Source organism: Lissotriton vulgaris, chromosome 11, assembly GCF_964263255.1.
Source record: "Lissotriton vulgaris chromosome 11, aLisVul1.2, whole genome shotgun sequence".
Lineage (NCBI taxonomy): Eukaryota > Metazoa > Chordata > Amphibia > Caudata > Salamandridae > Lissotriton > Lissotriton vulgaris.
This window is the reverse complement of record NC_141699.1, coordinates 835,882,916-835,906,938: the sequence shown is the minus strand read 5'-3', so window position 1 is coordinate 835,906,938 and position 24,023 is coordinate 835,882,916. Positions and strand designations below refer to the sequence as shown.

General features: G+C 44.2%; 1 protein-coding gene across 2 annotated transcripts in view; it reads right to left on the bottom strand.

Moving 5' to 3' along the window:
• PAK2 (p21 (RAC1) activated kinase 2) overlaps positions 1-24,023 on the bottom strand; it is a 1,025,622-nt gene that overhangs the window by 942,301 nt on the left and 59,298 nt on the right. The window lies entirely within an intron of this gene.

Genomic DNA, 24,023 nt, shown 5'->3' with positions numbered 1-24,023 from the left:
ATAGGTTTGTGAGGGGACCAACCCTGATACTGATGCGGCCAAATTACAGTGCTGGGTACCATCCCCAATGGTATTCGTGGGAACATGATCTCCTAGTAGACAATCAACTACGCCATCCACAGATATTGATTGGGAGTCTGGGATTACTACTAGGTTAGGTCTGGCTTCCAGGTCAGAGATTATACTCTTTTCAGGGATGGTTGCAGAGCCAATCTTTCCCAGGGAAGAGCGTTTCCCCGTAACTAGGTCTAAAGACAGACGCCTTTCTGTAAGGGCAATTTCTTTGTCCAGTATCCCCGTGGCACGTATAATAAAGTCATCTAAAGTTCCTTTGGCTGTACCACTACTTGACCTTACTGTTACCTGCCTATTCTTCCCTGATCGTAAGGACATCATGTGGGGTTACAGTATATATACAATTTTCAAATTAAAACAGTTAAGGCACATCCAAAACACTAAACCTTATCGAAGCAAGTGGATAGAATACCTGATGAGACTGATAACTAAAATAACATACTCTAGGTCCTTGAGTCCAACACGAAAGAGAAAAGGCCCGGCCCGTCCTTATACGTCCTTGGACGTCCTTAGACGGCCCGCCCTTTGCCCGGGCTTCGCCCCGGGCGCTCCTGCGCGCTCCCGCGCAGCGGGTCTATCCGTCACTTATTGGTGTTTAGGACGTAAGGGCGGGAGTGGGGCGGCGCTTGCAGGGAGAGCGGGCCAGGTGATGGTGATCGGCCGACCGGGGACTCCTGGGATCTGTAGTCCCGGTCTTCGCTCGCAGCCCAGCAGCAGCCCTGAACTCCCCGGCTAGCACTTGTCCTTGAAGCAACAGTTCCCCTCAGGCTTCAAGAGCGATGCGGGACCCGCGGCGCGGGTCCGGCGAGGTGTGGGCGTCCAAAGAATGAGAGGCTCCCACACGAGTATCCGAGGGCAAAGGTCAGTGGAGGAAACAGCAAACAGCAGACAGGTCCCTGCTTGTCATCCCGGCTTTTCTGTGCCTCTGTTCCCCCGGTTTTCTGTGCCTCTGTTCCCTGCTTGTCATCTCGGTTTTTCTGTGCCTCTGTGTGAGTGGCTCTGTCTGTGCGTGCGTGGCTCTGTCTGTGTGTGTGCGTGGCTCTGTCTGTGTGTGTGCGTGGCTCTGTCTGTGTGTGTGCGTGGCTCTGTCTGTGTGTGCGTGGCTCTGTCTGTGTGTGTGCGTGGCTCTGTCTGTGTGTGTGCGTGGCTCTGTCTGTGTGTGTGTGCGTGGCTCTGTCTGTGTGTGTGCGTGGCTCTGTCTGTGTGTGTGCGTGGCTCTGTCTGTGTGTGCGCGGCTCTGTCTGTGTGTGTGCGTGGCTCTGTCTGTGTGTGTGCGTGGCTCTGTCTGTGTGTGTGCGTGGCTCTGTCTCTGTGTGTATGTGGCTCTGTCTCTGTGTGTGTGTGGCTCTGTCTGTGTGTGTGCGTGGCTCTGTCTGTGTGTCTGCATTGGCTCTGTCTGTGTGTGTGCGTGGCTCTGTCTGTGTGTGCGTGGCTCTGTCTGTGTGTGTGCGTGGCTCTGTCTGAGTGTGTGCGTGGCTCTGTCTGTGTGTCTGTGTGCTTGGCTCTGTCTGTGTGTTCGTGGCTCTGTCTGTGTGTGTGCGTGGCTCTGTCTGTGTGTGCGTGGCTCTGTCTGTGTGTGTGCGTGGCTCTGTCTGTGTGTGTGCGTGGCTCTGTCTGTGTATGTGCGTATCTCTGTCTGTTTGTGTGCGTGGCTCTGTCTGTGTGTGTGTGTGCGTGGCTCTGTCTGTGTGTGTGTGTGTGCGTGGCTCTGTCTGTGTGTGTGTGTGGCTCTGTCTGTGTGCGTGGCTCTGCCTGTGTGTGTGCGTGGCTGTATCTGTTAGCGTGGCTCTGTCTGTGTGTGTGTGTGTGTGGCTCTGTCTTTGTGCGTGTGTGCTTGGCTCTGTTGTGTGTGTGTGCGCGGCTCTGTCTGTGTGTGTGTGTGCGCGGCTCTGTCTGTGTGTGTGTGTGGCTCTGTGTCTGCGAATACTCTCTACTACTCTCTAATGCTCACCTATTGCCATTGTAAATGACAATACCATTTATTTATGTTTAAAAAAAAAAGAAAAAAAATGTCATGAGCAATGCCAATAGCTCTACCTTTAATAATGCTGAGACCATTGCATTGTAAATGCTTGTTTTTCTTTGCTTTCTGCTATCGCTGCTTTCAGCATCTGCCTGTTAGCTCTGCTCTTCTTACAATGTCTATTACATTCTGTAGTGGATTCTCTCCTTTTGCCCACAGATTGTCTTGTATGTCCGCATTGGATCCTTGTATTACAATTTGATCACGTATGAATTTTTCGTGAAGCTCTGCGAATCTACATGTGATGGTTACATTTTTCAATTCTGCCACGTAATCATCAATAGATTCATTCTGACCCGGCTTTCTATGAAAGAATTTGTATCTGTCCACACCTACACATACTAAGGGGTTGTAATAGTTATTCAGTTCGTCTATGGCATTAACATAGACTTCGCCTTCATCTGCAGCTCTCACTTGTTTGTTGATACGTTTGAAAACTTTTATCCCTCCAGCTCCTAGGCAGTTCATTAAGACTTTATACTTCATTTCAGCTTTCATATCTACCTCATCTTCTATTGTTTCTATAAAGTTGGTAAAATGTTCTCTCCATTCTTCCCACTTGATGGGGGGTTCTCCTCCACCCGCCAAATAATGAGGAAGGTGGTGTTGACTCTAAAAGATAACCTGTAGCCATGTTCTATAGATTGAGGTGAGGTCTTTTTTTTTAGAAGGTGAGGATGTTAGTTATTGATGATGTGGTGGCTGCTTATGGCATTAACTACATTAAGTTCATGACTGCTGCATAGGGTTAACTGTGGTTAATTTACAGTTATATCTTGAGCAGGGCTGACTAGGATGACTACATACAAAGCTTACACTTTTTTATGTATTTTTTGAATTTGAGATTATGCACTGTGCCTTTAAAATTCCTGAATTAGTTTATTGCTTTCTCCATATTCCTACTCATTCACAATTACAGCTTTTCTTTTTTCCTTTCATGAGTGCTCGTGTGTTATTTCACTCTTCAATTGCCTTGGATACAGCATTGTTTGTTTAGCTGACAGGTATGCTCTTAAAATGGCCGCCGTGCGTAGCTGACGTGCTATGTCACACTCGTCTGTCAGATGCTTCCGTGTGGATTTTGCGGCCTACAGTTAACCACTGACAGTTTGGATTTGGCATTTGGGCTGTTTCTATCAGAGCTGCAGAGTTCTCCTGACAAGACTTGAAATCGGCAAAAATGAGGCAGCATTTACAGTGAAGTTAGTCCTTATTTAACACACGCTTCACTTTTAAGTTTTAAGATGCCACTTCTTGAAATATTTCACGCCTGTAAAAGCTTTAATATTTGTAAGTCTCTTAAATCATTTTTCATGCAAGTAGTGCTTTGCTTCCATCAATCCCCCATTTATTTTCATTTTATCTCCACTTATACACTGACCTCATTATTTCAAAACTTCCTCGATCCGATTGAAGGTTATACCGTGAACTTCAATAATTATTCCTTGCCTCTTTTTAGGTCTCGCGACCTGTGTTGCACTGCACAGCAGAGCTCACGCAGGCGAGAGTTCTTTTGTCTGGGGTTCCGAAAGGACCCTGGAATCGCACATGCTCGTGCGTGTGTTTTTTGTCTGCTCTTATGTGATTGGGCTTTGAGTGCATGTATTTTGTTAACAGAGCACGCAATAGGCCAAAGGCGGGCGCATTGCTCCACCCACGGCCTATTGGTGTCTGTTACGCGCACCAAAGCTCATATGTTTCCAGTTATCGTGCCCAGACGCTGGCGGGATAATTGAAAACATATGCCTTGCAGTGGCACGCGCGTGCACACACCACTCGCGGGCGTGTTTTTTTTTTTACACTAGCGATCGCTTTAAGTGCTGCTTGTTTTTATAAGCAGCGCTGCACAACGCGCTTTTTTAATGCGGTTACATGTACCAAGAAATGAGAAGACGGTGGCACATGAAAGGCTCTGTGGGGAGTGTTCGGCACATGAAAAAACAATGTGAGGAACGTAGGACAATCAGAAATTGTGAGACACCAGGGGCAGGTGGACTGATAGTGCGACAAGAATGAGGTACATGGGCCGGCAATGCAAAAATATTGGCAATTTGCGAAAAAAGTTGCAAATTAGTTTTGATTTCTGGCGGGTGGCAGGGCCCATACTCTGAAATACCTTAAACATCAACCACCCTTTTGTGTTAATTTAGTGTTGTAAGGATGCATTGAGCTGCAGTGACCGACTTCATTTCCGATCCGAGCCCTACAAACATATTCCTTTCTACTCTTTTCCGCCTCCCCGCTGTGTACTTATCTGTTTGTGCAGATAGTGCTTTGTTTCCGAGTCTCCCCGGGGGCACTTACCTGTTCATACAGATGGCGCTCTACTTCGGGGTGCAGGCTCTTGTCCTGGTCGCGGGACTACAGTTTCTCTCTAGCTTCACAAGACCTTCTTGCCAGGGGTACCCTCTCGCGCCTGCACCGGTTTCGACTCAGTCCCTGCTCCCTCTGTCAGCCCGGACTGGGCACCACTCCTCTGAGACTCCAAGACTCTCCGGGCATTACCTCATGTACTTATTTCTGGCAGGGGCAGCACAGGCGGGAGTAAGATAGGTGGGGGTAGGGAGAGCAGTTGGCGACCTCCGTGAATGACCCTTTACCCAACTGCTGGTCACGCACATCTAACTTCCCTAGGTTTAGGAAAACAACTTCACAAAACTGATGAGCTCACGGTGGCTAAAACCGAAATTGTTGTCTTAGCATCTGAAAAATAATTTTGAACTGCCGAACGATGACGGCCTGGCTTTAGCCGGAAGTGACAATGACCCTCTAATACCGTTCAAAGGCTCCAATTAGCCATTCCATACTTTTGAGCTGCTCCTCTGTGTCTTCCTACAAGCAAGTGTCTCGCTAACCATGTGTGTCTCTCTTTTAATGCATGCGTCTCTATCCATGTCTCTGTCTCTCTATTTATTTGTCTCTTTATTCCCTGACTGCTTCTTCCAGCCTATGTCTGTGTCTTCTTAGCAAGTGTCTCAAAAACAAGGTGTGTGGCCCTATCATGTGTTGTGTCTCGCTATCCATGCCTGTGTCTCTCTATCCATGCCTGTCTCTTCCGTGCAAGTGTCTCCATGGCCATGTGGGTCTCCCCATCCATGTCCTTGTCTCTCTATCCACATCTGTGTCTTCCTTGTGTCTTCACAGCAAGTGTCTTCCTATACATCAGTATATCTCCAACCATGTATGTGTCTCTCTAGCCCTTCCTGTGTTTCTCTATCCATGCTTGTGTCTCGTTACCCATCTCCGCGTCCATGCCAGTCATGTCCGTGTCTGTTTCTCCAAGCCCCTCCTCCCTGTCCAGTGCTGAGCCTGTGTCTTCAAGCCCAGAGTCTAATCCCTTGTGTGTTTCCCTGCCCTGCTGTAATTGCCTGTGTGATTGCCTCCTGCTTCAGTGTTGATGTCCGTGTTGCCACACCTTTGTGTCTGTGTCCTTGTTTCTCTCTCAGAGCATGCATATGTGACCCCTGGCCCACTGCTGGAGTCTGAGTCCTCTCGCCTTCTGTTCTGTGTGTTTATGCCGTGAAGTCCATGTTCATATGATTTTAACTCCACAAGAGCAATGCGAATGACGTTCTACAGGGAGACAAACAGAAGTTGTTTTTTTTTTCCAGGTAAAACAGAATCACATCTTAGGAATAAACATCTGCCTGGGTGTCCATGTATTTGCGCTCTTGCCCTCTATATGAGTGCCTGATGTATGTCTGTGTGACCTGGGCTCTGCATCAGTTTGACATCCGAACGCTACTGGACAACGGTGAAACAGTTGCCCTCATCCTACTTGACCTCTCCGCAGCCTTCGACACAGTCTGTCATAGCACCCTCATAGAACACCTCAGCAACATCGGCATACAAGTAAATGCCTTGGACTGGATCATCTCGTTCCTCGCCGGGAGAACCCAGAGAGTCCGACTCCCCCCATTCAAATCAGAGGCCACTGAAGTCTTCTGCGGAGTACCACAAGGATCATCACTCAGTCCCACCCTCTTCAACGTTTACATGAGTCCCCTCGCATCCATCGCGCGACAACACAACCTTAACATCATCTCTTACGCTGACGATACCCAGCTGATCCTTTCCCTCACCAAAGACCCTAACACCGCCAAAACCAATCTTCATGAAGGCATGGAAGAAGTAGCCGAATGGATGAAAAACAGCCGCCTAAAACTTAACTCAGACAAAACGGAAGTTCTCATCCTAGGATCATCCCCCTCTGCCTGGGACGACTCATGGTGGCCATCGGCCCTGGGCACGGCACCCATACCCACAGACCACGCCCGTAACCTAGGCTTCATCCTAGACTCCTCCCTCTCGATGACCAGACAAGTCAACGCCGTCTCATCCTCTTGCTTCAACGTACTTCGTATGCTCAAAAAAATCTTTCATTGGATCCCCACCGAAACAAGAAAGACTGTCTCCCACGCACTGGTCACCAGCCGAATGGACTATGGAAACACCCTCTACGCCGGAACCACAGCCAAATTACAAAAAAAAACTCCAATGCATCAGCCAGACTCATATTGGACATCCCGCGCCAAGCTCACATTTCCGGTCACCTGAAAGATCTCCACTGGCTTCCCGTCAACAAGAGAATAACGTTCCGTCTCCTCACCCACGCACACAAGGCCCTCTACAAACTAGGACCCGAATGCCTAAACACACGATTGTCCTTCTACACACCAACCCGCCAACTAAGATCCTCCAAGCAAGCCCTCGCCGCAGTTCCACGCATCCATAGATCCACCATGGGAGGAAGATCCTTCTCCTACTTGGCGGCCAAAACCTGGAATTCTCTCCCCACTCACCTCCGCCTTACCCAGAACCAAATTTCCTTCAGGAAGGAACTTAAAACCTGGCTATTCGATAAATAATGCATCCCCTCCCCCAAGCGCCTTGAGACCCTCTGGGTGAGTAGTGCGCTATACAAATTCCTGAACTTGAACTTGAACTTGAAATAATGCGAGACCGATTGCATTGCACATGCTTGTTTTTTTGTTGTTTTAGCGTAGGTTCCTGCTGTGTTGGCCCTCGTCGCCAATTTGTAAAGTAGAAGCTGAGGCCATTAAAGTTGAATGCTTTACAGTAGCTCAAATCGCCAACACAAATGGGGTTCGGAGGGGAGCGCAGGGAGACATCTTATCACAAGGGGTCATCAGCTGGCGTCTGTCAACATTCCAGAACGCTCAGCTGATGATGGGGAGAGGGGTGGTACGGGAGGAGGGAAGGGTCAAAAGGCAGCACAACACGATGGCATGCACATAGCGTATAAATAACATTTATAAATACAACATACCACTTCATCGAAGAGCTTACATCCAAATTTCTTTACTTGATTGTTAATTTCGATAACCCAACATGGTATATAACAGTTTAGTTGTCATAAACTGTTGGATCGGCCTGATCCTCAAACGAACGCTCTCCAGAATCGGTATGATGCACAAAGGGGCCCCCTCCTGTTAGCCCCAACGCTGAGAATATTCAAACACCAAGTGAGAGATAGCAGGCGAGGAAAAGGGTTTTGGGGAGAGGAGCAGCAAGGAATACAACATTTTCCAGCTATCGCAACAAGAATTTTTGATTCTATTAAGGACACAGAGGCGAGGATTATGCTTTCTCAATTTTCTCCACAGGGTGTCTCTTTTATCATCTTTAGGAGGACTAAGACCATGTCACTTTCGGTAGAGTATCCAGCTTTTCCACACAATGAAATTATGTGTGTTGCAATGTTTATAAGTTTATGAAGAACACACCTTGACTTATGAGACTGATCCTTTAGGGCAATTATTGTTAGCAATTGAAAAACCCTTTCAACCAGTTTCTGCGGCCACCTTGGCGGGGCTGGTTCGGATGGGTCATGTCTGAATCAGGTATTGATGTTTCTGTTTATGGTGTGCACTCTGCTAGAGGAGCTATGGCTTCTAAGGCATATGTTCTGGGATCCCGCCTGGAAGATGATGGATTGGTCTTCGGACTCAATGTTTAAAGTGTTCTATTATAAACCTATTTTGCATGTTTCTTCTGTGGTTGTTGGTCAGCTTTAAACCAGCATAATCTGAAGCCTCCAGTCCTGTCATAGAATACAAGATTTTCCAGCTATCGCAACAAATTTTTTTGATTCTATTAAGGACACGGAGGCGAGGAGTATCCCACCCGTTGGGACAGGTAATGTCAACTGTCATGTTGCAAGATGATAACAATGCAATGTATTTATTCCCACCCTGAAAGTTTAGGACCTCTTAGGTTCCCTATTTTCAAACTTGTTTCTGTTTCAGAAACTGACTCCAAACAATCCTGAATTTATGATGATCCGTGAAATAGACCCAATCATCGCTGGAGGATAGCTGTTGCATCCAAGTTGCGGATCGTGCTCTCCGTTGAGAGTTGGAGTTTGGTTGTTGCCAGGACTGTTTGCACTTTTCTAAAAGCCAAGATGGTGCCTCATTATCTTATATGTTAACCTCTCACGTTATTGGTTGAATAAGGAGGCGTGGTTCAAAGCCTCATGGGAAATGCCGTTTTGTGTAATGTTTACTTTTTTCTTATTGGCTGCTGTTGAGTAGTAACGAAATTGAGAAAGCACAATCTGAAGCCTCCGGTCCTGCCATAGAATTTGACATCTGAAAGGAACAAAGAAATATACAGTAACTCTTTGCATAAAGACTACTCTCATTTAATTCTCGATTGTACGTATGTATACCTGAAACACCCCAGACAGACCACAGCTCCTAGAATTCCACAGTATATGTCCTGCTTTCTTAAGAATTCTAGTGACTGCTGATACCTGCAAGCATGAAAACAGAATGAGTCATGAAGTTCCTTTCTGCCGCTCTCAACAATGATATACACACCTCGCGCATCATCATTCATCCTCTCTCATTTTCACCAAGTGGTAGGCTCCCCGCAGATCCAACTTAGTGTACATCACTGCCTCCTTGACCTGAACAAGTAGCACTGAGACTAAAGGAAGAGGATATCTATTCTTGATGTTGTTTTTATTTAGCATCCTGTAGTCTATGCCCTTCCTGAGGTCACTGTGAGAAGTTAGCATGGCCTATGATGTCGACTAGTTCTAGTGGGCACCTTGTACCAGTCTAATCGACCCTTATTAATGATGGTGGTAAATTCAACCATATAGAAAGCTATCCTAGTGGTAGCATGGACCAGCAGTCAATAGGCTAAGACTTCAGAGAGCATGTGAAGCAAGCTGTTTTACCAATTATAATCCCTTGAATACCAAATGAAAGGACACCACACAAGATATATATCAAATATATATGTATTTCTTCTAAACACAACCCCTCTGCACTCTTTATGAGGTAGACTATGTGTGGTGTGGGTGAGGGTTTTTTTTGTATGTGAGTGTTTTGTGGGGTTTAAGAAAATAGTGAAGGTTAAAAAGAACCTGGCTCGTGGGGTGACTAAAGAATATTTAATAAGCCCCCGGGCTGGTGCTGTTAAAATAAGGGTGGGAGGTTGATACGCAGACAATGTGCGTTACCTCCTCTCTGTGTGCGTCGACATATTTTGGTGCAAAAAACACCTTCTTCAGGACGGGGTACACAAATCCCCACCTCACTCACGTTTCTCTAACTTATACCAGAATTTCTAATAAAAGTGAGAAAAAATTACAGTGCAGGTAAAAACAATGTACCTAGCAAAAAAACGTTGTCTGTTGATCAACCTGCAAAGGAAAGAAGACAAACATTTTTTTTCTTTTCTGGTAGTCTACCTCTCCATATCCATAGGTAAAATGTCCAGTGGTTACAGGTGATACACTATAGCTGCATTCAAGTGCTTATAGTGGGATAAATGTTTACAAAAAACACACTAGACTCACTGACACACAACATAAAACACACACTTAATAAAGAAAACTTAGTTCAGGTGTTTTGAACTTATTTTCTGACCGTAACACCATTGTTGGTAAACAGAAGAGAGCAAAATTGTATTATGTCCCTGTAAAGAGAAGAGGAAAAATTTCATGCCATTACATATTCACAACATACTGTTTTGGAGTTGAAGAAAATGCCTCATGAGCCAAGCGTCAGGATCTGGTGTGCTAACTAGCACCTGTTTGGGAAAGAAAGGGATATTCAGATCCTAGCTTTACTTACACTAACGTAGTGGTGACACTGCTCGCGGTCATCACATCCTCATCACAGAGACTATACGATGATGAAGCATGACACCAAGGGGCATGTTGGTGTGTGAGAGGACCTAAAAACAAGAAAGGTGTTCCCCACTGTGGAGGATACACCTAAAGACTCAAGGAGTGGATTCTATTGGTTTCTGTGAGTGACAGGGCTGTGGAATTCCAGGGGACAGTCTGGGCTGCCAGGTGGTGAATAGAGGGATTACCCCCAGGATGGGTGGGAGGAGTGCCCCTTGACTCTGAATTGGGCTGTGCTCTGCCACCACAATGCTGGCTCCACCTCCTGTGGAGCGTCTGATGTCCCTGCCCTGCACACTGAAAGAAGAAGGCAGCTTTCTGTTAACAGAGTACTCCAAAACTGGGCTGAACCAGGCTCAGGCCCCCTGGCCTGCAATGACAAAAGAAACTCAGTATAAATGTAGGAGCCCTGATCCTGAGAAATTAGATCCTGTTTTACCACGAAGAACCTCTGCCTGACTAGAAGGACTAGGAAGAAACTGAAGGAGGAGAGACTGTCCCTGATCTGAAGGACTGGCCTGCAGCGGTGCCTTGCTGAGAAAGGAGAGGAAAAGACCAGAAAGGACTTTGTTTCATTTGTACCTAAACAATCTCCAAGGGCTTGATTGAGCTTGCCCCTGAACAGAGTCCCAGGACCACTGGACTCTATTGTGCCTTCCCTGCCAAGTTGTGGGGACTTGTCTGATCTTTTTGTGCAGCTGGAGCCCCGCCTGAAGTGTGCCCCGCTCGCCCCCCTCTTGCAGCCCGTGCCTGGCCGGCCCGCCTCGAGCCGCGCCGCTCTCCCCAGAGCCGCGTACGCTTTGCTGGGCCGCCCGCACCCTGCCCCCCCTCCTTCTCAGGGTCGCACACTTTGGTCGCCCAGCCGTAGGAAATAGCCCGGAGCCTCTGGGAGGCGAAAACGACCGCACGCTGTAAGCGCACCAGCCGCCTCCCGCCCCGCTCCGGACCGAAGAGAAGATCACCCGCATTGTCTGCCACCACGTAGCCGGAAGGTACGGTGCGTACCCTTGACGTGGCCTGCTTCGCGTCGTTCACCCCCGCTGAGGCCGCACCGCAGCCATTGAGCTGCCGGTACAACCCATGCCCGCCGCTAGGTGCCGCCTCTACACCTGCTTTTTCCGCCCCGGATCAACCTCCTGATCGTTGTCCACCCCCAGGCGTGGAGCGTAGGAGTCCGACGTGTCCCCTGCAAGGAAGGCCGTGTGAGGAGTGTACGTCGCGTCCAAAGAGCAGCGAACCTCAAGGTACTGTACCATCTACGGACTCGGGGTCCGCAACGTTCTCTTTTCCCAGCGTCGCATTGTTCACAAATGAGTTGTCCGGCCGCCCTACGACTCGTACCCCGCTCTAAACCCTGATCGCGCCGTACGTGCCGTACCGCACGGTGCGTGAGCTTTAGTAGGCATTTCTACCTCCGTCCCGCACAGAGTACGCCAGCGCGCTTCGCAGCGCCCCATTCGCCACAAACTGTGCTACAGAGACAAGGCCGCTGAGATCAGGCGGGGGAATCGTGTTCCAAGCCATGAACTGTGCGAACTAAAGTATTAAACCAAGAACTGGGAATATTCTTTGCCTTAAGAACACACTATTGCCTATTTTCATCTGGTGGCCTCATTTTTGAACTGTTATATTGGTCTTGTAAGTAAACCTGCACATGAGTTATTTTTACATAAAGCCTACGTATTTTTTATACAAACCTTACGCCTGGTGTCCATTTGTGGTGGGTCATTGTGTTTACTGTATGTGGTCATAATTGCTTAACTAACTTAGCGCCCTGAGGATTAGCCTAGACTGCTCGCGCCACTCAACTTAAAGGGTGAGCAGGGGTTATTCTTAAGGGATAGTTCCCTTGCCCTGATTAGAGGAGAGGGTCCCTGTTTGTCACAAGTGTACACCTGTGCCAACCAGAGACCCCCAATTCTAACAGTGGTTTGGAGCAGTTCGACTATCTACTTGCCCGACGCGCCATGCAGCAGCAAGTTCCGAAGGAAGCCGACCCTCCAGCTGACGCACCGGGAGACCCTGTCTTTTCTCCTGCCGAGAAATCCAGCTCCAGTGTTTCCAGGTTACCCTTGCGGGTTGCTGGGAAATCGAGTCCTGAGAGAGAGAGATACAAGACCTCCTTCATTCTAAAACCAAGGTACGGAGCTGATTAGACCCATAGAGAATTCTTGGAATAGATTCTTGGCAAAAGAATACTAAACTTAAGCTACACCTCACTTACTTTTTCCCTTGTACTAGACTTAGGTTATGTACACAGGGGTAGGCGTATTTTAGAAGCACCAGTTGAGTACTTTTTAGTCATTATTTTATCACTGTATGTATTTTATATATTTTAGGAATTTTATGGCTTAGAAACCATATCATGCTCTTACAGTATTATTTTATAATACTCTTCGTACTGTACGCATTGTACTTTGCAACCAGTATTACGATTGTAGCAGTTCATTTCTCCTGCATGAGAAAGAAGACTGTTCAATAAATACTTTTTATTGAAAACACCCGTCTCTATTTTCTCAGCACCTCTGGTGAAAGGAAGCATGCACGATTGACTGAGTAAAATAGCCATCTATTGTTTCCGCGACTCTAGAGATTGATTTCTTATTCTCGGGGAACAAAGTTGTCATGTTTATGCGGTTGTCAGAAACGAATCCCTTCTTGTGAATTCGAGAAAAGTTTCTAGTGACCTCTGAGCTAGCTGGCACCCACAATTAAGTCTAATATATTCGATAGAGACCTAGTCGACCTAAGTCCTACGTCAAATCTATAGTATATGTTATTCCAATGCGCAGAGCCTATTGGGAATATAGGAACTACACTACATGGCGACCAACGTTTGGTAAGGTGATAATTTAACGCTAGATACTAGAGTAACTCAGTCGTGCTTTTCACACAGACCTTTTTCCTGTGAAATACTCCAATAGACGTCTGGAGTGGGTAAAAGGATAATATCCGCCAAAACTGAGTAGGACGAAAAATCCTATGTATTAGTTTTTGGTTTGTTCAACGTTGAAGGATACAGTGTTCCAAAATATTGTGCACCTAATCTTTGTTTCCTTGAAACTTGTTCTGCAACAAAATGTCGACTAGTGACGAAGAATTAGCTAGAGCTGCAGCTCAAGCAGTTTTAGATGACAGAAATCTCCTACAGAATGACCCGGATGTTATAATCATCCCGTTAAATGTGAGAAAAACTATAACTTACAAACTCATAAATAATGAGTACCATCAAGAGGTGGTAAGGTAATCTTTGTTATAGAGGCACATGAATATCAGCAGACAGAAGTATTCTACTCATGGATTCACTTTCCTTCAGCAGATGGAGGGACACACAAGTTCCACTACTACAAAGTGGAGGAACCTCCAGAGGAATACGTTCCTTACGAGGACGTTGAAATTCTGTTAACTTACCAAGAGCATCATCTCTGGTTTAAAGACGCCCTACAACATCAAAATCACATTACCAGGCTCGGTCCACTAGGTAGACCAGGAGCAACATGGCCGGTATTAGCCAGCTATACACCACATCCTGACATTGAAAACATGACAGGTCCAGAACCAGAACTGTTAGCCCAGCTAAAACAGTTAATTAAAATACACAGACAATTGGTTCAATATGTCATGAGGACTTTAACAGTCCAACCTGCTGTAAGGATTCCACAGCACACCCCGCACCAGGGGAACACAAACAATATAACACCACAGACTATACAATCAGTCATTGGTAAATTCCCTGCAAAAAGGGAACAATTTACGTTTTGGTTAGCCCAAAAAATTACTCAAATAGAGGCAGTATTTCCTGATAGTAGATCTCATGAGAAACATAGAATTCTGACAAACTGTTTACCAATGGGGACAGCACCACACGTAGTGGACTGTGACACTTGGGGTACAGTTTTCGCTTCAATCTACACAAAAACACATGGTGTTCCGTCTATGGCAGTAGTACCAGATGTCCTAAGACAAATTCAAAATTAATACGGACCAGAACCTGCTTTAAATCTTGGTATGAAATTACTAAAAGATTTCAAACAGGTCTCGGCTATACTATTAGCTAACATTAAAGGTGAAGCAGCATCCGTGTCAATCCGCCAAAAGCTAAAAGAAACAGATATAACAGAAAAGCCATATGAACTTGTAAGAATTTTTGAGAAATCAAATGAAGAACTAGGAAGAGATAGTTTGGGTAGGAAACCATTGAAACTCCAGCTACCAGAAAATCCTGAAAAAGTTTTCATTAAAAATAATCTCACTACTCCTAAAAAGAAGTGGGAAAACAGTAAACAGACACTTCCTAAAGAGAAGCGTTCTCTGTCCAGAGGAAGATCTCCCCAACGGGGAGGTAGGTCTCCCCAACGGGAGCCCTCTGAAAAAAGGTAAAACCTCAGAAATAGGGATAATTGGAGAAAACCTGATGGATATCAAGATACTGATACTCGTTCCTCTCGTACCTTTCAGACTTCCTCGCAGAAATCCGAAAGAAGAGGACGATCAGAACAGAAGGAAGAATGTGTAACGTCCAAAGACAAACAGAACGTTCCAAAAAATAAGAAAACTCAATTTACAAAGAAGAAGGTAGCAAGCATAAAGATCAGAAATGCCGAGGATCTCAAACCAGAACCCCCAGAAGCAGCGTGATTGATCCGCTTTAGGAGTCTTATTTTAAATTTCTCCAGGGGAGATTGTATTCCCGCTAGAGGAAACTGCTAGAGCGCTCCACCTTAAAAATCAGCTTTTCCTGACAGCGAAAAACGTGTCACGCGCCCATAATTTTCCAGCAAAACCTCGCTAACGTAAACGTTCTTCTTTCCAGTTTGGAGAAGATTCTCCACTCGATTTTAGAGATGGAACTTGATTGATCTCCTTCAGGAACCATTGTAATTTGTACACCGTCGTAATCTATAAAGTGACATCATTCAACATTCGGAAGAGATTATACAAGAATCTATCCTATTTTACTTCTTAAAAACGTGGTAGAGAACAGACCCTTCAGCTAATCACATCGCACAGAAACACACCGGGGAATTGTACAGACCCTGAAACAAGACAGACATCGAACTTTAGTCTTGATAAAGGTGGAACATATTCGCTTCAGAACCACCGAAACGCGTCGACGCCAAACTCCTGTACAATTCAAGTCCTCTCCTCCCCTGTTGATATACAAATTTGTGGCCATAAAACTAGGGAGTGATGAAATTGTAGTATTGAATGTACCACTTGTATTTTACAATTCTTTACGTTTTACAACAAATTTTTGTCTGTCTGTTGCATTGTGCAGATCACAATAGATTGTATTATTAGTTGAAATTTTAATTGTTTTATAGCTATTGTATGATGTATAAATGTAAACTGTTTTATTTCTGTTACTTTAATAAATTGATGTGTACTTTATGTTTAGAATTGTAGTAGTTCATGATTTTAGCGTTAGTTGCTTTAAAGCTAAGTTTTAGCTTATCCTGTATATGTCTCAAGGGAACTAGTCTTATTTCAGAGGAAGATCTCCCCAACGGGGAGGTAGGTCTCCCCAACGGGAGCCCTCTGAAAAAAGGTAAAACCTCAGAAATAGGGATAATTTGAGAAAACCTGATGGATATCAAGATACTGATACTCGTTCCTCTCGTACCTTTCAGACTTCCTCGCAGAAATCCGAAAGAAGAGGATGATCAGAACAGAAGGAAGAATGCGTAACGTCCAAAGACGAACAGAACATTCCAAAAAATAAGAAAACTCAATTTACAAAGAAGGTAGCAAGCATAAAGATCAGAAATGCCGAGGATCTTGAGGACACAACTCAGGAACAGGGAGTGGGCCCAGACAATGCTAGACAGTGCAGCAGAAGTCACCATAGTTCGCAAGATCTTGAAGGATCCTCTGGCGACAGTGGACTTGAATGAATGCATCCAAGTGGAAACTGCCGACACCAGGGTTAGTGTACCCCACAAGTTATATGAGGTAACACTCCGGATGGAGGGGGGCATACCTAGAAAAATAAAAGCACTCTTTTGGGAGAAGCTTTCTAAGGGTTATGACATTCTTCTAGCTGAACAAGAATCCCAACCTGAATTTGTCAGGGAGTGCCCACATGGCGAAGAGATAATTATGCCAGCCTTCTCAAATCACATTCCGTTTCACAAAAAATGCACCTATGCGAGAAAATGGGCTGTAGCCCAGGCTCCAGCATTATATAAAAATCATGTAGGATATGAGATGAGGACTCTCCTCACCATAAAATCCAGTTAAAAAATCAGCCTATTGCACAAAGGCAGTATCCAGTTAAGCAAGAAGCTAAAAAACAGGGCAGGGAGATCTTAGATCAGCTTGAATACCAAGGGGTGATTGAAATATGCAGCTCGTCTATGAACAATCCTTTGTTTCCTGTCTCCAAGCCAGACAATACATATCGTCTAGTTTTGGACTACAGACATCTAAACTCTTGTTGCAAAACCTTTGCAGTACAAAATGCACACAGTGCAGCACTGATGAATAATATTGTGCGCAAAAAGTATAAAACCACATTAGATATTTCAAATGGGGTTTTCTGTCAAAAAATTGCGCCAGAAAGCAGGTACTTGACCGCTTTTTCAATTATGGGGACACAGCGACAATTTTGCAATCTCCCCCAGGGATTCAAGAATAGTCCAGGGTTATTTTCAGCCAGGGTAACAGAGTTACTACAAATGTATGATGATGAGGCATTATCTTATGTCGATGACATCTATCTTACAGACGATGATTTGGACGTGCACTTGAAAAGAGTGAACACCATAATACTTGGGTTCGCATCTGAAGGGTACAAATTCAATTTTAAGAAATCACGAATTGCCCACCTCAACGTCCTATTCTTAGGCTACGAGTTATCAAGTGAAGGGAAAAGCCTGGCAGACAACTTCCTAGAGAAATGTGCGCTGCTCCAACCTCCAGAAACGAAATTTTGGAAGAACTTATGTTCTGAACTACCCAGAAAGGGTTAAACCCCTCTATGAACTAATCAAACCAGATTTCAAACCAACCAATTGGACTCAAAATCACACAGAAATTTTGCGTTCAGTGCAAACAGACATGTTAGCAAAAACACAGTTAGAAACACGCGACAATGTGCACAACCTTGTGATCCGAATCATCCCAGGAAGATGCCGATTCACATACCTGACCTTTAATGAAGGTGAAAAGGTACCAATAGCATACAAATCATACTTGTACACACAAGCGGAAATAAAATTCACTTCTACAGAAAAAATTCTGACAGCGGTTCAAAATGCAGTAGCAAAAGAGAGAGCTCTTGTGCAGGGTAAACGGATAATGATCGTTAAACCTGAACCTGCCTTAGAGGCAGTGACAAAAGCGATAATTTCAAATGCTAAGGCTTTATACCAGAGATGGATACAATGGGTTAATTCTCTTGCTGGAAACAGACGTTGAATACGTCTTTGACCCCTACTTGAAGACACAAGAATTCCTACAATACGAACAAGAATGTCCTCTGAAGACCGAGATTCTGCCTCTAGAACATTACGGATGTATAATTTATACAGACGGATCAGCACAGCCCGCAATTGGGGATAAACAAGCCTATAGTGCTGCGTGCACGATTGTTAAAGGTCGCTGGCACAAAGGTAAATTTAGACCTATGGTCACTAAAACTCAATCACTCGGAGACTGTACAGCTCAGCGAGCTGAACTACAGGCTTTCAAGATGGTGCTTGAAAATACCGATCGCGAATTCCCCACACTGATAGTGTGCGATTCATATTACTGCATCCAGTCTTACAATGAATATTTACAGAACTGGGTTCAAAACGGTTTCAAAGACGCAAAAGGTGGCACAATTAAGCATAAAATGCTTCGGGAACAAGTAGTTCTTTTGCAAAAAGAACTACAAAAGACTCACATGATTCATACACTGAGTCATCAGCGAGATGGCGTTCATGTTGCAGGGAATTCATTGGCTGATGAAGCCGCGAAGGCAGCTCTCCGAACGGCTTCCGTAGCCACAATCGCTCATTCAAAAAGAGTAATAGACAGTGAAACAATGCTAGCAGTTAATGCCTCAATGAAAGGCAGCTATGCAGCATTACCACTGAATTATCCACTCGGACATACATACATAATTGATGCAAACTCTGTTCCTTTTGCTCAAATCCCTGGAGTGGGGGACAGAGTAATTCCAAACAAGAACCGGAGAGCTGCTTTGGTTCAAGAAGCACATGTGGGAGAGGATCTGGCACATCAAGGGATCTTAAAATCTCTAATAGAATTAGAAGAGATGTACTGGTGGCCAGGAATGAGCATCCAAGTTTACGAATTTGGAATAAACTGTGATACCTGTTATAGATATCATAGCTTTGAAAGCGACCAGGTACCTGACTACAGTATAGCCAGCCCAGTCCAGACACAACTGTTAGACAGCATTAGACTTTCTACACGCAGGGTCACCATGGACAGATGTGGTCCCACAACTATTAGGACAAGATTCATTTGGATGTGGCCCCAGCGCTCGGCTGACGCTCGAACTGTAATAAAAGATTTGCAAGTCGTTATCGGCACATACGCAATCGGCACACTACATTCTGACCAGGGTCCTGCGTGCCTACAAGGAGGCCATGGCTAGCTTGGGTGTTGCATTGCGGTATTCTAGTCCCTTCCATCCTAAGGGTAATGCGGTAGTGGAAAGAAAAAAACCGTGACATAAAGCAATCTATAACAGCTAGGGTATTAGGTTCGGGTTATGGGTGGGTCAAACATCTAATAAGTGTCCAACGTAGTCTTAACAATCTGCCAAGAAATTCTCTGTGTGGAATCACTCCATATGAATTACAGTTTGGTACTAGAATGATAATCGAAGACCTCGATTGTCAAACTTCAGTGGTGGAACAAAAACCCTTTGATGTCAAAGATCGTTTGGCTGTTTTACAGGACTTAAATAAAACAAGAAGAAGTCTGAGTAACACGATACAGAAGCCAACAACCACTGAAGAAGAACCACCTGTCCCAGCAAGACCTGTCTGGATTCCAAAGATTGGGGATCTAGCCAGGGAAAAGATCGCGCTGAAGAAGGAATTTGGGCCTTCTTACAGAAAAGCAGTACCTGTCTTAGCAATCCACGGAACAAGATCAGTGTTACTACCGCCCCTTGCTGGTAAAAGGGAGAACAGAGTTGTGTCCATCGACCTGGTCAAACCACATCAGATGTAGCAGACGACCAAATCTTGCTACAATCCAAGAGGTTCAAACTGAAAGACTTATCGCCTTTGATAAACCTGCAGTAAGAAAAGAAGGACTATGCAACAAAGCAATGGAACTTGTGCCTCTGGATACCCAAACAACTGTTCGTCAAGAAACACCTGTATACAATGATGTATCATCTGACTATACAAATATGACAAAGGAAGAAGCAGCTCTAAAGATTCATAACAATCCTGATGTAATTCCAACAATTGACAGAACTGCCTCTGGCTACTTCATCAACTTTGATACATTTTCTGAGGATCCCAGTGAATCTGAAAATACGCCAGCAAATAAAACTTTCAAAGAGAAAATAACAGAACTCTTTCATCAGCTTGAAAAAAACATATCTGGTTTCACCATGGATTGAATTTTGGATTGTGTTAGGCGTACTTTTCCTCTTGCTCTGGCTCCTACTGGTGTTAAGTTTGGGAAGGATGATAGATGGAAAATATAGTACAATGGACACAGCAAGTAAGAAAATCAACTTTCTCCTGAAACCTCACAAATCATCTTATCGTGAACGAAGAGACCTGTCATCAGTGAACATCACAGCCGTTCTATACCTGGTGGTATAGCATGGGACAGAACTGATTATGACATCTATGGCCCGGTGGTAATGCTGAAGATTCCACACCAGTTAAAGGTTTCTTTGAGTGACTTTGTATCACCCAGCACATTTACTAATGATTGGGACTTTGAACCTGTTAATATTATGATGGCAGACTTAGAAATGTCGGCTAAGTTTACAGAACATAAATACTTAGAAGTTCATCAGATTATGAACAAATGTATTGTTTTAATCATTATGGTCACCATTATCTGCATAAATCTGCAAACCCTAGAAATGTTTTTACTTATAATCAATGGGAACATTGCCCAACGCCACCAAAGGGTAGCTCAAAAACATTTTATGAAAAATCTCCGTACTTCTCAGGGTTTAATGTTACAAATCCAGAAACGTTTAATTTCAAACTTATGAATAAGACAGGAATAAAAACAATGTTGACCAATACAAAACAAATTTATTCTGCAAACTTTTATGCTCAGATGTCTACATTAGGTTTTGACTTTTGGAAAGACAATATTGAAACAAAAACTGTTTGGGGCACAAAAGACTGGCAGATAAAAGGTTTAGAAGCCTTATTCAGAGCCTGCATTATCCCAGAGCAAGTAATGTTTTTAAATGACACTGTACAACAAACATCTTGTCTTGGCTTGGCTAAGATAAAAGATTTAAGCAAACAGTCCATACCTAAGCCCAAGCCTGACAGTAATAACACTGCAGATGAGGAGGTAGACGTTAAACAGATTTTACAACAGAACAGAACTAATCCTGAAAAAATGGTTAATCTGGCCCACAGACACAAATAACTGTCAAGATAGATTCCTAAACAAAACACAAGGGTTCAATGTAAATAGGCCAGATCCAAGATATTCCCAGAGACAACATCTAGGGATAGTAACCACTTACAGTGTAAGAAAACTATGCCTTGAGTGGCTACAGAAATCTACACTTCCAGAAATCAAACAACACTTATCTTTGCTTAAAGAAGGCAATGATTTGCGAGATTTCTTAATGGCGTCTCGCAAACCACGTCAAAAACGTTTCATATACGCCGGTATATACGCTGCTTACTGTCGCGTTCTAATCTAGGACCCCGATCAATACTGTGACCTTATGCCCCTATACGGCTATAATCCATTTATTCCCCTATAAATGGCATAAACGATCAAGAGCAATATTCAGAAACTCGTCTCTGGCCTCACAAGTTCAGAGCCACATTTCAGGTAAACATATTTCTGTCAGTGTTTGTTTTTTTAAAAAAATCACTACACCATTATTAGACCTCACATTCCATCTTATTCTGGTGCCTTATATTTTGAGTACACCCAACTTAGAGCTATTCAATATTAGCCATGGTATTCATGGTATAGATGGAATGTGAGGTCTAATAATGGTGTAGTGATTTTTTGAAAAAACAAACACTGACAGAAATATGTTTACCCACAGGAGTTTATACACTACAAGGCAACCAACCAGTGCCGCCTAACAAGAGAGAGACATATAAAGAAATAGTCTTGAAAAAGATGGCACATATTTGAACCCTAAGCCATCGAAACGCGTCGACGCCACCTAAATTGCTCAATTGGGTAACCGTGCCAAACCTGCAGGCCGCAAGATTTGAAAGCGCCCAGGACTGGTTCTGTGAGATTGCAATACCTGATGAGTTAAATTTCAATGACAAATGATACTGTCCCAACCTTCTGTCTCTCCCCTGTCTTGTGTTTTCCATTGATGAATTTAAGGGCACTGTTTAGTATATTTGTATAGGGTGTATTTTATGTTGATAAACCCTGTGTGAAGTAGAATTGTACTTTTTACACTTTTTATATTTGTTTTTACTGTGTGATTTTTCTATGTTTTTAATAAGAATAATACATTTGAAAAAAGTTTTTTACATATATGTTTCTGTTATATTTTGTTTAGCGTAAATGTCCAATATCACAATGTTGGCTTGATTAGTGAAGAAACTTACCAAGGGATACCTTTACTTTACTGTTGATAAGTACCCTATTCCCCAGGTTTTGGGGGTCTCTCTCCTTTCAATTTAACATTGATTAGTAATAGAACTCTAATGAGCACTGAGAGACGATCACTTCCTAGTGACATCTTTATTGACGTCTTATGTCCAAAAACGTACGTCAAACAAGGCGCCATTCAGGTATAAATATTAACAACGTTGCCTTAAGCAAACGCTGCTGATCTTACTGATGCTATCGCTGCCTCAACGACATCGATGATAGCGATGGTGTGGTGCACATAGGAGCAGAACAGCTGTCCCCTGCAGAGCCCAGCAGATGCAAGCTGCCCACGGACGCTGCCCCTCCTCCTCTTCCTCGACGCGCTGAGAGAGACGCTGTCTTTTCTCTTGCCGAGAAAATCCAGCTCCGGCGTTTCCAGCCTACTCTTGCGAGTAACTGGGATATCGAGTCCTGGAAGGAGATACAAGACCTCCAACATTCTATTTCAGAGGTATGGCGTTGACTAAACCCTTAGAAGAGAATTCTTGAAGCAAACCTTGGCAAAACCAACTTAACTAAAGCTACTTACTTACTCCCTCCCAAGTATTAGGCTTAGGTCAGGTACACTGGGGTAGGCGTAGTTAGAAGCACCAGTTGAGTATGTTAGCCTAATGTATATATGAATGTATATATGTTTTATTCATTTTAAACCATTGTATGGCTAAGAAACCATATCAATGCTTTTACAGTATTATTTCGCAATCCTCATTTTACTGTACGCACTTTTTATAATAACTAGTCTTGCAATTGTGGCAATTCATTTCTCTTGCACCACGAGAAGAAAGACTGTTCAATAAATATTACCTTTTTATTGAAAGCGCCCCGTCTCTCCGTTCTCTGCATCTTGGTGAAAGTAATCTGCACAAAACTGACTGAGTAAAATAACTGTCTATTGTTTCACACGACTCTAGAGATTGACTCTTATTCTAAGGAGCAAAGTTTTCATGTTTATGCGGTTGTTGGAAAACTGAATCCCTTCTTGTCTGTACCAGGGAAGCTGATCACTTCCTATTCAGTCAAGAAAGTTTCCAGTGACCTCTGAGCTAGTTGGTAACAAACCCAATTAAGTTTAGCATAGTCAGTGGAGACCTGGAAGATCCGCACTTCTACGTCTATTCTACTGTTTATGTTATTCCAATGCGCAGGGCCTATTGGGAAAATAGGAACTACACTACATGGCGCCCAAACGTTTGATAAGGCGATAAACTAACGCAAGACGTTAGAGTAACTCAGTCGTGCATTTTTCACACAGACCCCTTTCTCCCGTAAATACTCCAATAGACGTCTGGAGTGGGTGAAAGGTTAAAATCCGCCTGACCTTAGTAGGAAGAGATTCCTATGTAAAGCTCTGGTTTATTCAACGCTGAAGGATACAGTGTTCCAAAATATTGTGCACCTAATCTTTGTCTCCTTGGAGACCTGCTCTGCAAGAAAACTGCATTTATAAAATGTCAGTAGAAAACAACGGAACTGATGCCGCAGTAGATGCGACTCAGCAGGGTCCCGATAATACAGGGATTACTGAACCGGGTGCAATAATCATCCCGGCACATTTAAGAAAATCCATAACGTCAAAACTTATAGAAAATGGACTGACCACACAAGGTGGCACAGTCGTCTTCGTGATAGAGGCACACAAATATCGGCAGACAGAGGTATTCTATTCATGGATAAAATTTCCAGCGGCAAACGCTGCAACACACGAGTTCCACTATTACAAAATAGAGGATCCACCGGAAGAGTACGCTCCTTTCGAGGAGATTGAAATCCCATTAAAATTCCAAGAGCACCTGCTCTGGTTTAAAGGCGCCCTAAAACATAATGATCATATTACCTGGCTCAGTCCACTAGGTAGACCAGGAGCAACGTGGCCGGTTCTAGCCAGCTACACACCACATCCAGACATTAATAAAATGTCAAGCGAAGAACTCTTAGTCAAAATAAGAGAAT